Raw genomic sequence first — 12104 nt, forward strand, 5'->3', positions numbered from 1 at the left:
TGCTGCTTTGTTGTTTTTATTGTTGCTTCTGTTGTTGTTGTTGTTGTTATTGTTGCTGCCTCTGCTGCTGTTGTTGTTATTGTTGCTGCTGTTGATGTTGTTTTTGTTGTTGTTATTGTTGATGCTGCTGTTGTTGTTGTTTTTATTGTTGCTGCTACTGTTGTTGTTTTTGTTGCTGCCTCTGCTATTGTTGTTATTATTGTTCTGCTGCTGCTGCTGTTGTTGTTGTTATTGTTGTTGCTGCAGCTGATGTTGTTGTTGTTTTTCCTGTTGCTGTTGTTTTTATTGTTGCTGCTGCTGTTGTTGTTGATGTTATTGTTGCTGCTGCTGTTATTGTTGTTTTTGTTCTGCTGCTGCTGCTGCTGTTGTTGTTGTTATTGTTGTTGCTGCAGTTGATGTTGTTGTTATTGTTGCTGCTGCAGCTGTTGTACATGTTGTTGTTATTGTTGCTGCTGCTGCAGCAACAGCTGTTGTTGTTATTGTTGCTTTTGCAGCTGTTGTTGTTGTTATTGTTGCTGCTGCAGCTGCTGCTCTATCACGGAGAGGAATAAATTTTACTATAATACAATTCCGCTTAGGCCAGCGCTAATAAGAGCGAGGGAGGGGTATTGCGCATTTTATTACCTCTTATGAATAGTCTCAGCAAAAACGAGCGTGTGTTCCATGCTTCCGAACGATCTTTTCAAAGATTGTTTGCATTGATCGTATATCAGTAGTGGAGGTCGGCACTCTATACCACTTTTTCCTTCTTTGTCTATATAAAGCCGCCATCTTGGATTGAGAGGAGTGACATTCCGGGATGGGACTCATATGAACGAAATGACGTCACGTTAGTACATTTGTTAGCTATTTTAGATTTATGAAGAGAAAATGTTTGAGAAGCCATTAGAAAATCATGTAGGAAAATATGTAAAGTATTGTTTAATAAGCTGTATTAAGCAGACACCCTTATTTTACAGTAATGACTTTCATATGATAGGTCAGATATATTTTAAATTCAGCGTGATGCCGTTATTTTTAAGTGAGTTACTGTACTAGCCTGATCAGCTTTGTAATTGAAAAATGTGTAGAATTGAAACAATGCAATAAACTAGAGCTTCCCGCTGACATCTACAAGCTAAGATAATTTAAAATGATTTTCCTCAGATTGGCATATCAATGCCTTTTTCAGGAAATTTGAATTTTAGGGTCCCCTGTAATCCGTATGATGAAACAACCTGAACGGACAAAATGCGTTAAATGTTATCGAAATTAAAAACACTTTACGTGCTGTTTTTCTTTTTTTTTTGTCTTAAAGCGTTATTGTAAACAAAGACATCTAAATAGGTCGTAGACTCACTGCTTTATGGGTTTGGCCGCGCCATAGAAGCGACATATATAATCTTTATTTGTTATATTACTCAATTTACTTAGCGAGCTTTATGAATCAAAGGCATACTATTAAATATGGAAATATGAATATCAATGTTAGCGATCGGAAATAACGAGATCATGGTATAGTGGTATATTGTGACAGACAGGACTCAAACAGTACTAGACCATCGGGGTGTTAAATATCAGATAACCAAAACAGATTACACATTCATTAAGCTATGAATAAACCCTATCGATATTGTTGGGGTTATTTGAAGACTCCTTTCACAGCAAATCACGATAAGCGTATTAGTTAGAAGAAAGTCTGATCAATTTCACATGCATTTACCCCACCGCAAGATTCACATCAACCAAGACGACGGCATTGTTAAGTATGCAAATACAATCAAATACTGTGAAACGACAGACCATGACTTTTGTATGTGTTAATCACTGCTTATCTATACTTATCTTCCTACCAAATCTCATGACACAAGGCCAATGTTTTACAAAAACACCATTTGTTTTCTTATGTGGTATGTTCAGGTATGTTCTGTTCAATACAAGTTCTCATTTATATAAACATAAAGTTTGTCATATAAAATGAAATTTCTTCTGATGAAAATTTATTAAAAAGATTAAGTAAAGTAATATCGAAAAACAAGTTCACTGTTAAGTGCTTTTATCATTTCATTTCATTAATATTTATTTTCTTATACAACAGGTAAAGTTTGCTTCCGTATGCTCATATATCACATCAATTAAACGCCTTTGTTATTTTCAAATTTTCACTGAAAATACAGTGCGTCTATTAGAGAAAATAAACTGTGCAAATTGTTTTATTCTTTGAAGTGTAGTTGTTCTCATAAATTCTATTCAGTTATAATTATCAATAGGGAAGACAAGTCATCTGGCACATCAGGTATAGAAAGATAATATGAAACCCCTAAAGGGCCTTAAAACGTGTGCGTATTTTATATGATGAAAGTGAAACTAAAACCGTAGGTGTGAAATTGCCTTCATTTTATTATTCAGAAGTGATAACTTATCTTATAATGCGTTATGAAAATCTTAATATCTATATGCTAGTTTTTCTCAAGGCATGGTGCAATAATCATAGATATATCTGTTTGATGTATTACAAAAGGTCTCCGAAGAGCCTTCGTTTTCCCATTTTGCATTAAGCCTTTTTTTAGATGAGCAATTATGCATCAATTATTATATTAAATTTGTGTGACTTGTTACATAAAACTGAACATCAGATGATTTTTCCAAACCCAGTAGTTTCAGCGTTTTCATTCCTTACAGCCAAATAATGATTATAGTTGAATACTTCGCATTAATTTTTGTGCCACTGCCTAGATACTTACTTAATGAACGAGTTTCAAAGGAAATCAGTTCTCAGTTTCAGTCGTTTCCATAAATGTTCAATCAGAGATAACTTTTCCAATTTAGGCATCAAAGTGACTTTCTCTGATGAAACAAAACTCTTCAATAATGAAGTATGATTTGATAGGAAGATCTGGCTCGAATTTGGCGGCGTAAGCCAAAGCTTCAAGCGCTCCATTTTTGACATTCAATAAATCTTAATATTCTTCTTTGAAATTATATTTCTTTCTCAATAAATCAAATCTAACACTTAAGTTTTCATCTAAAAGGTACATGCAAAATATGTCGATTTCTGGAGCAAGTCGTATAGACCAATTAAGAACTCCCATTCTTACGTGGGCCTGTTAAAGCAAAGACCAATGCATGCCGATGTAGAATATTCGTACAGTAAAAGTAGAAGAAGCTAATAAAATTATTAACCAAGTAGCTCATTACTTTTAAGTTTTATGTATACTTTTTATTTTAGGTCGTTTGTAATTTACAGATAAAACACACAGATTGGGAGAAAGGTACTGCCTGGCTGAGATTAGATTTGAGACAATCCGCTCTGTTGCGGCGTATTGTACGAAAATCTGTAGGCGAGGCAGTAATTTCCATTTTCATTTTAGAATCTTTTCATATCGTTTCTCAATTCCTTTAGATGAGATGTCATTCTAGAGATTATATCTTGAGATAAATAAATTTTGATTTTAGCTGTAGGGAACCGCGCGACAATTCCGACATAAAAGTTAAAATCGAATCAATACATTAGTCAATGATAAATTAATTTGAATAATGCAAATTTCACAAATAAAACAAGAAAGCCTCTTTGACAAAATGACGATTAAATAGAGCGTTGATTTTAATGTCATTTTCTCCTAAATACGCCTACAACAGTATGAAACAACATTGTACTGTACTAAGCTTTGTCAAGATTACTATCATATGAATGGTATAATAGAACTTTTTATTGAAATTTGTGAACAGTTTTGTTCAAATATTAAAATACGTTTACTCCCGATCATTATATACTGAAGACCCTATATGTATAAACCTATTTATCTCGACACTTACAGTTCATAATGACGGCATGAGATAAAAAGAATTGAAAATCTTTGACAGATAATACGTATCATCCAAGTTCATATTTATCAATAATAGGTTATGATTATTTTATGAAACCCGTCACAATATGACCACAATGGAGCAATAAAACTAGATGTGCCTCCTGGCAATCGTAATGTTCCACAGAAAATTGCATCTTTGTAATCATTATTTTCAATGGACTGCCTCTTTTTAATCGTTGCTTCCACAGGACTGTTTCTTTGCAATCGTATTTTTTTACAGGATTGCCTCTTCTCAGTCGCAAGTTTCAACAGGACTGCCTCCTTGCAGTCGAAATTTTCCGTGAGATCGCCTCCTTGCAAAAGTATCCAAGTATTCAACAGGACTCCTTACAATCGTAATACATGTATTCTACTGGTCTGTCTCCTTGCATATCGTAATTTTCCAAAGGACAGCATTCTTTCAGCCGTAATTTTACAAAGTATTGCCTCCTTCTTGCAATCGTAATTTTCTGTTGGACTGTTTCCTTGCAATTAAGATTTTCCACCTGGCTGCCTCCATTTAATCGTTATTTTCAATAGGACTTCGTCCTTGCAATCGTTATTGTTAATAGGTCTGCCTCAGTTCTATTGTAACATCCTTCTTGCAAACATAATTGTCTATAGGACTGCCTCAGTGCAATAGTAATTTTCATTATGATTGTCTCCACGTAATCATAATTGTCCACGTGAGTGTCTCCTTGCAATCGTTATTTTCCATAGAATGGTCTCCAAACAATCACAATTTGCAACAAAAAAGCCTCCTTGTAATTATAATACTTCATAGGATTATCTCCTTGCAATCGTAATTTTCCATAGGACTGTCTCCCTGCAATCGTAATATTCCATTGGATTGTCCCCAAGTAGTCATAATTTTCCATAGGATTCTCTCCTTGCAGTCATAATTTTCCGTAGGACTATCTCCTTGCAGTTGTAATTTTACCTCGGACTGCCTACGTTTAATCGTTGTTTTCAACAGGACTGCCTCCTTGCAATCGTAATTTTCTATTGGACTGCCTCCTTTTTATCGTAATTCTCCTCACGACTACATTTTGGCTACACAATTTTCTATAGTGCTGCCTCATTGCAATAGTAATTTTCCTTATGATTGTCTCAAAGCAATCATAATTTTCCACAGGATTGTCTTCTTGCAATCGTTATTTTCCATAGGATGGTCTCCAAAGAATCACAATCTGCAACATATGAGCTTCCTTGTAATCATAATATGCCACAGGAGTGTCTCCTTGAAATAGTAATTCACTATAAGACTGCCTCTCTGCAATCCTAATTTTCCATTGGATCGTCTCCTTGCAATCATAATTTTTCGTAGGACTATCTCCTTGCAGTTGTAATTTTACTTCGGACTGCCTACGTTTAATCGTTGTTTTCAACAGGACTGCCTCCTTGCAATCGTAATTTTCTATTGGACTGCCTCCTTTTATCGTAATTTTCCTCACGACTACATTTTGGCTACACAATTTTCTATAGTGCTGCCTCATTGCAATAGTAATTTTTCTTTATGATTGTCTCAAAGCAATCATAATTTTCCACAGGATTGTCTTCTTGCAATCGTTATTTTCCATAGGATGGTCTCCAAAGAATCACAATCTGCAACATATGAGCTTCCTTGTAATCATAATATGCCACAGGAGTGTCTCCTTTCTTTGAAATAGTAATTCATTATAAGACTGCCTCTCTGCAATCCTAATTTTCCATTGGATCGTCTCCTTGCAATCATAATTTTCCGTAGGACTGTCTCCTTGCAATTGCAATTTTCTATAGAAATCCTTGCATTTGTAATTTTCCACAGGACTTCCGCCTTACAATTATAACTTTCAACAAGACTCCCCCCCACCTCCCTCCCCTACCCCCCCCCCACCCCTGGCAGTGTATTTTCAAAAGGTCTGCTTCTTTGCAATCTTTCCGTAGGACTGTCTCCTTGCAATCACAATCTTCAAATGGAAAACCTCCTTACAATCATAATTTTCTACAGGATTTTCTCCCTGCAATCGTAATTTTCTATAAGACTGTCTCCTTTCAACCGTAATTTTCCATTGGTTCGTCCTCCAGCAAAATTTTCAATAGCTTTGTCTCCTTGCAATCATAATTTTCCGTAGGACTGTCTCCTTCAATCGTAATTTTCTATGGGAATCCTTGCAATCGCAATTTTCGAATGGTCTGCTTCTTTGCAATATCAATTTTCCACTGGACTTCTTCCTTGCAATCGTAATTTACCAACAGGACTTTCCCCTTGCAATCGTAATTTTCCGCAGGACTGCCTCCTTGCAGTCGTAATTTCCCTTAGGACTGTCTCCTTGCAATTACATACTTTTACAAGAATGGCTCCTTGCAATCGATATTTTCCAACAGGACTTCCACCTTGCAATCGTAACTTTCAACAGTGCTGCCTCATTGCAATCGTAATTTCCACAGGACTACCTCATTGCAATCGTAATGTTACACAGTACCGCCTAATTGCAATCGTAATTTTACACAGTACCGCCTAATTGCAATTGTAATTTTCCACAGGACCGCCTAATTGCAATTGTAATTTTCCACAGGAATGACTCTTGCAATCATATTTTTTCACCCAACTGCTCCTCAAAGCTTTCCATAGGACTGCCTCCTTGCAGTTATCATTTTCCATTGTACTTCAGTTTGCTGTCGTAATTTTTCAACAGGACTGCATCCTTGCAATTATATTGCACAGCACCTTCTTCTTGCAATCGTAAGTTTTCAACAGGTATCGTAATTTTCAACAGGTGTGGCTACATGTCTGTTTTCTTCAATTTATAATGAGTGCTATTTTATCAAACTAAGCAAACAGAATGTAAAAGAGTTTTAAAATATTGAGATACTGAAAAAAATAATTAAACATTGATTTCTGCCATTAACTGATAGGAAAAGGAGTTCGAAATACACGAGGATTACCAATATATTAACAGAGAATTATCACCATCGGAACATACAGGGTTAAGAGAACGATTTTGTTTGCGATATGTTTATTATTAATTTTATGGATCCTTTTAGCAGTTTTGGACGTTGAATAAAAGCGAAACATGGAATGTATAAGTACAAATCTATTTAAATGTCACTTTTTAGAGTCACTTATGCGACAGGAAGTTTAGAATACTTTACATTATGATTAAGATCAAATGTATTCCTAACAAACTCAATGGATGAAAGTAAAAAATTCCAATGTAACATTCTGGGTTTTTTTACATTACAATGTACTTGTCATTTCAGTATTATTTATAATCTACGTTACTTCATTACCTCAAAATAATTGTAAAATTTTCATCTTTCGGCGAAAAATCGATAATTAAATTATCCCATTTCTTCATATCACTCAGTTTCATGATATTTATGTTCCTCTTATATTCAATGAATCTAAAACATTTCTGTCTTAATTAAGTATAATATAACTGTAACACACACAGTTATAAATCATATAACAAATAAATAGGGATGAGTAATGACGAAGAAGACAAAAAGCATACAAAGTTTAAAGTGCATTTCTCTGACGCAAACTTGTTATTACATTAACATGCAAAAATGTTTGATGATTTGTATATTTCAAGGGAATATGGCTATTTAACATGATTAAACAACTTAATTTCTGTCATAGAAATTTCTCAGATAATTGTATAAGTCTGTATAAATAACAAGACAAAGAATTAGCGCATGGAGGAATGATTAAAACAGAAAACAATAGAAAAAAAACTCTCAAAAGCATAATTCGGCGTAAATAAATTATTACCTAATACGTAGTTTGAAATATTAATATTCTTTATACATTTGAATGGAAAAAATTGTTTATTTTGATATAAACAATATTGGTGTATTATTATCAATTACGGCTCTTTTCGCGATATTGCAAAACAGCATGAACAAATTGTTTCGTTTGGAAAAAAGATTATTTCAAAACTGATCGACAAAATTTAAAAAAAAGGACATTTTATTATAGCTTCAACTAACTTGCTGACGGTAAAGTTCAAAATGTATTCGACATGACTAGTAAAAATGCACAAAAACAGCATTTAATTCTTACATCAATTCTCTACTTCTCAATACATTGTACTAAGAAGCTCGCACGACTGATTAAGACATTACTATTTGCGCCATTCACAAACTTTGCCCTTCCCCTCGATTGCACAAACACTTCTAAGTTTATGAGGCATCACAACGCGCGCACACGCGTACAAGCACACACACACACAAGCACACACAAACACACACGCACATACACACACAAACACACGCACATGCGCGCTCATTAACAGTCATGAGCAGACTCATTTAAATCAGGCCGGCTTTTAGTCCTGCTTAATTGCTTTCTATGCTTCCAATACACATTTATCAAACTACATGTACAATATTTGTTCACAAACAGCACATACATTAAAAGTTTAATATGCGATTAAGCTAACAAAGTATACAATAACTAGTAATTATGGCTAACTGCTGCCATTTCGTTCTGTCGTGTTGTTGCGTACGAACAGCGCCGACACGTTACCCCGCTAATATGACAAACACCTGATTTATCGTATCGGTGCACTTTTTTGTCGTTTGGGCATTTGAAGTGCACGAACACGCCAAATTGACGAGGACAAAACCCGGTCTTGTCGTATCGGCGCACTTATTTGTCGTTCTGGTGTGTTGGTGCATTTGAAGGGCATTGACAAAGACAAAAACCGTATTTGTCGTATCGGAGCGCTTAATTGTCGTTTCGGCGTGTCGGCACTTTGAAGGGTGCCGACACGCCATCACGCTAGAACGACAAAATAGTTTTGCCGTTCTGGTGTGTTAGCTCGTTTGAAGGGCGCTACTACGCCTGAAAAAGAAATTAGCGCGCGAATACGACAAATGAGGTAATTTGTTGTTGACGCAACGAGCCATTATATCAGATGGTATGTGTGTGAAATGCTAATTTTCAGTATATATATATATACAGAGGTTTGTAATAAATGTGATTACATGATGCTGTTAAAAGCTTTCGGTTATATTTTCCATGAGCAGCTTTAATACATATGCAATTTGACTCAGTAAATCTAACACCTTAGACATTGAAAAGCTATGCAAGTCATAATACATTTTCGTAGCAGTATGTAAATATTTAAATTTTACTAATTCAACACCGTAGTGATTAATTTAAGAAAACATAGCTGTCAATTTTGTTTTTCTTTGAGTTATACCTAACGGGTACTCTCTGCTGATAGTTTTTTTCAGTCAGAAATCTGCGAGTTTTAATTATTCGACGAAGTTCAACTAGTTATTCCAACTTCATTAATGTCAAAAGCAATCATTTTAACATAGAACATGTTAACCATATTTAGCATGCATGAAAACTATTAAAACAGGGAGCAATTCTGCTAATAAGTCAGTGATAACTTTCATAAGTTATCCAGTAACTGTTGTGAGAATCTTAACCAAACTATATAGAAAACAAATGGAAAATGGCTTTCCAATTTTATAAGATGTTGATTTGTTTTTGATTGACGTAAATCCTCCAAAACAAACTCTGTAACATTTTCAGTTACACGTTCTCACGTACATGCCGAACCACAAAATTCGGTGTGCAAAGAAAAAAAAATATGTAAATTATTTAATGGCACGTTCCTACATATCATAATATCATTTTTAAATCATGATGAGACTTCCAACTATTTGCCAAAACCAGCCACAAATTGTAGACGATTAGCAATTTTTATTTCATGTTCAGCAGCAATCAAATTCGACATCGAAACAACCAGAAATTGTGTAAAAATACACATTTTGAGCTTTTTAAATACCGCAAAGTTTGTTCGATCATTAGGTCATCACAGCTGGGCTTGGTCCAGTAATCCCTACATTTTCCTACCAATGTCTTAAGCAATGGGTAGGAATATAGATGTTTGTATTTTAAATGCCTGCAATTTCATGGGAAAAGTATCCAAAAGGTTTCAGACATTTCTGTTTAATGTTGTATGCACTTTACCAGGGGCAATAAGATTTTCAAGTCATAAGATATAAATTTGTAAGTTTTCTTGGTTATTATTTTAAGTACATGTTCTGCTAAGTTCATGCCGGCTGACTGATGTGGTCGTATTGCATAGTGAACACAAATTGAAAAACACTTGTTGTTTTCCGGTAAATAGCTCTCTTAAATGTATACCATTCACTTATTCCATCAATATCCGTTGCTCATATTTCTCTACACTTTAGACAAACACCACGTGCAAATTTGCAGAAATGCAGTCTTACAATTGGTAAATTCATACGCTGGAGCATTTAGAACACGACAAACTGTATAAAACCAAAGTTGCCGCTGACGGTGTAAATTGCAACGAAGTTAATGGAAACAAAATGTGTTCTTTGGAAATATCGTTTCTATTTTGGTGCATCGTTATCGGAGGTTTGTTTTATTATTTAGTTTTAATTTGGGAAATTATTGGTATCATTTCAAATATACCATTTAAGGTATTAGAAACGTAATAGAGTACCTCCTTTTTGAAGAGTATTCAATTCCTGCCATAAAACTACTTTTGCTGCAATTCCCGAGGGGTGGGGGGTGGGGGGGGGGGGGGCTAGGTTCAAGGTTATTGCTGAATGAAGTAAGCAAAATTCAAAACAAAAACACAGGGTTCGGCCTTATTTTTTCAATGTTGAAGTAAGAATTGTGTCTCATTAAATCGGTTTACTTGAGGCACACTAGAAAAAATAATCATATTAACATTTTTATTTTGTGTTTTATAATTGTTTACCAATAGTTTGATGTTTCTTTTATTCAAATTTATGGTATAATGAGTTCTCTGTAAACGTTTTGGATAGTGGCCATCACTTTGTAATTTGTCTCTACTTGAGCTTGAGGAGATACCATGAGTTATCTAAAATTTATAAAAAAAAACGGCACGGTAAAAGTTGTTTAAGAATTGCAAAACAGTGCGAAACACGGTCACCTTTAAGAATATACCAAGCAAATGTCATTTTGTAAACATTCCTTTTAGGCATCTAATACCTTAAGTAAATCAGAACAAATACTAAAATCGAACAAAATAAGTTTTTATATCTCAGATTTTTTATGTGTAACTGTTTTCAGTTTTTTAAATTAATTTATTTATTTATTTTATTTTCTTTTTATGTTTTTTTTTTTGTCCTTTTTTTTTTTCTTGTTATAAGTGATTTTTTGGCTGACTTCACAAACATTACCATGAACGTTTAAAAAGCGATAACAATCGGTTTATTTTCTCTCATTTGTTTGTTTTTAAATTTACAGCAAAGAAACTTACACCTTTATGTGTGCTGTATAAAGATCTACGTTTCTAGACAATATTTGTAACTTTTATTTTCAAGATGATGGAAAAATGAAGAAAACCGACATTCTCAATTATTTAGTTTTTTTAGAAAAAAATGGCACATTCATCTTATTAATGGGAAACGGCTCGAAATTGTTTTGCCAAGTTTTTATACTTTCAAGATAAACTTATGTTTGATAGAGTATTAAAAAATAAGTACCTTTACCATCCAGTAATTTTTTAATTAATGATTTGTTAAACATAATTGTAAAATGTGACGTCAAAATATGACGCACACAACTTTATTTAATTTACGTTGCGACAATAAAATAGTACGGATGAACATGTACTGCACGTCTCCACTGTTTATTTGTTTTTGCATATGACAGGAAATACTAAAGTAATATTCTTTAAAAGCATTCTTAAGAACATTTTTTCTGAAATATCCATCATATAACAGGAGTAAATAACTGAACAAAAGTGAAAAATGCATATCAGAAACTGTTGTTTTTAGAATAAATTAGAAATGGCAATTGCATAAAACTATAAAATGAAATAAACACGCACAGTATCTGCATGAACTCATTTTCACAGCAATTTAGAAATGTGTATAATTGCATTTGATTAAATATTCGATATACGTTGTTCCATGCAATATCGTTGCGATCCCATATTGGTACACGTACGTGCAGTAAAGTAAAAAAAGTGTAAAAAGAAATAAAATAAAAGTTTGCTTAAATTTTACAAATAAATTGTACAAGCTATTGTATTCTGAATTCTGACAACTCGGGAGTTTACAGAAATATGAAATATGAAAGTTAAAAATGAAATGTTACTCGTATGTGTGCACTTACAGCAGTACTAAAATTGCACATGCTGAAGACCATTTTCATTTCATAACTTCCCAATCTGATGACAATGAGTTTATTATATCTGTTAGTTACTATTGATCTTTTTTTGCGACTTCCTCATTTAATATTGCGCGTATGCCTTGCTCACGGTCACG

The sequence above is a fragment of the Mercenaria mercenaria genome, chromosome 6 (genome assembly GCF_021730395.1).
Source record: "Mercenaria mercenaria strain notata chromosome 6, MADL_Memer_1, whole genome shotgun sequence".
Taxonomy (NCBI): Eukaryota; Metazoa; Mollusca; class Bivalvia; order Venerida; family Veneridae; genus Mercenaria; species Mercenaria mercenaria.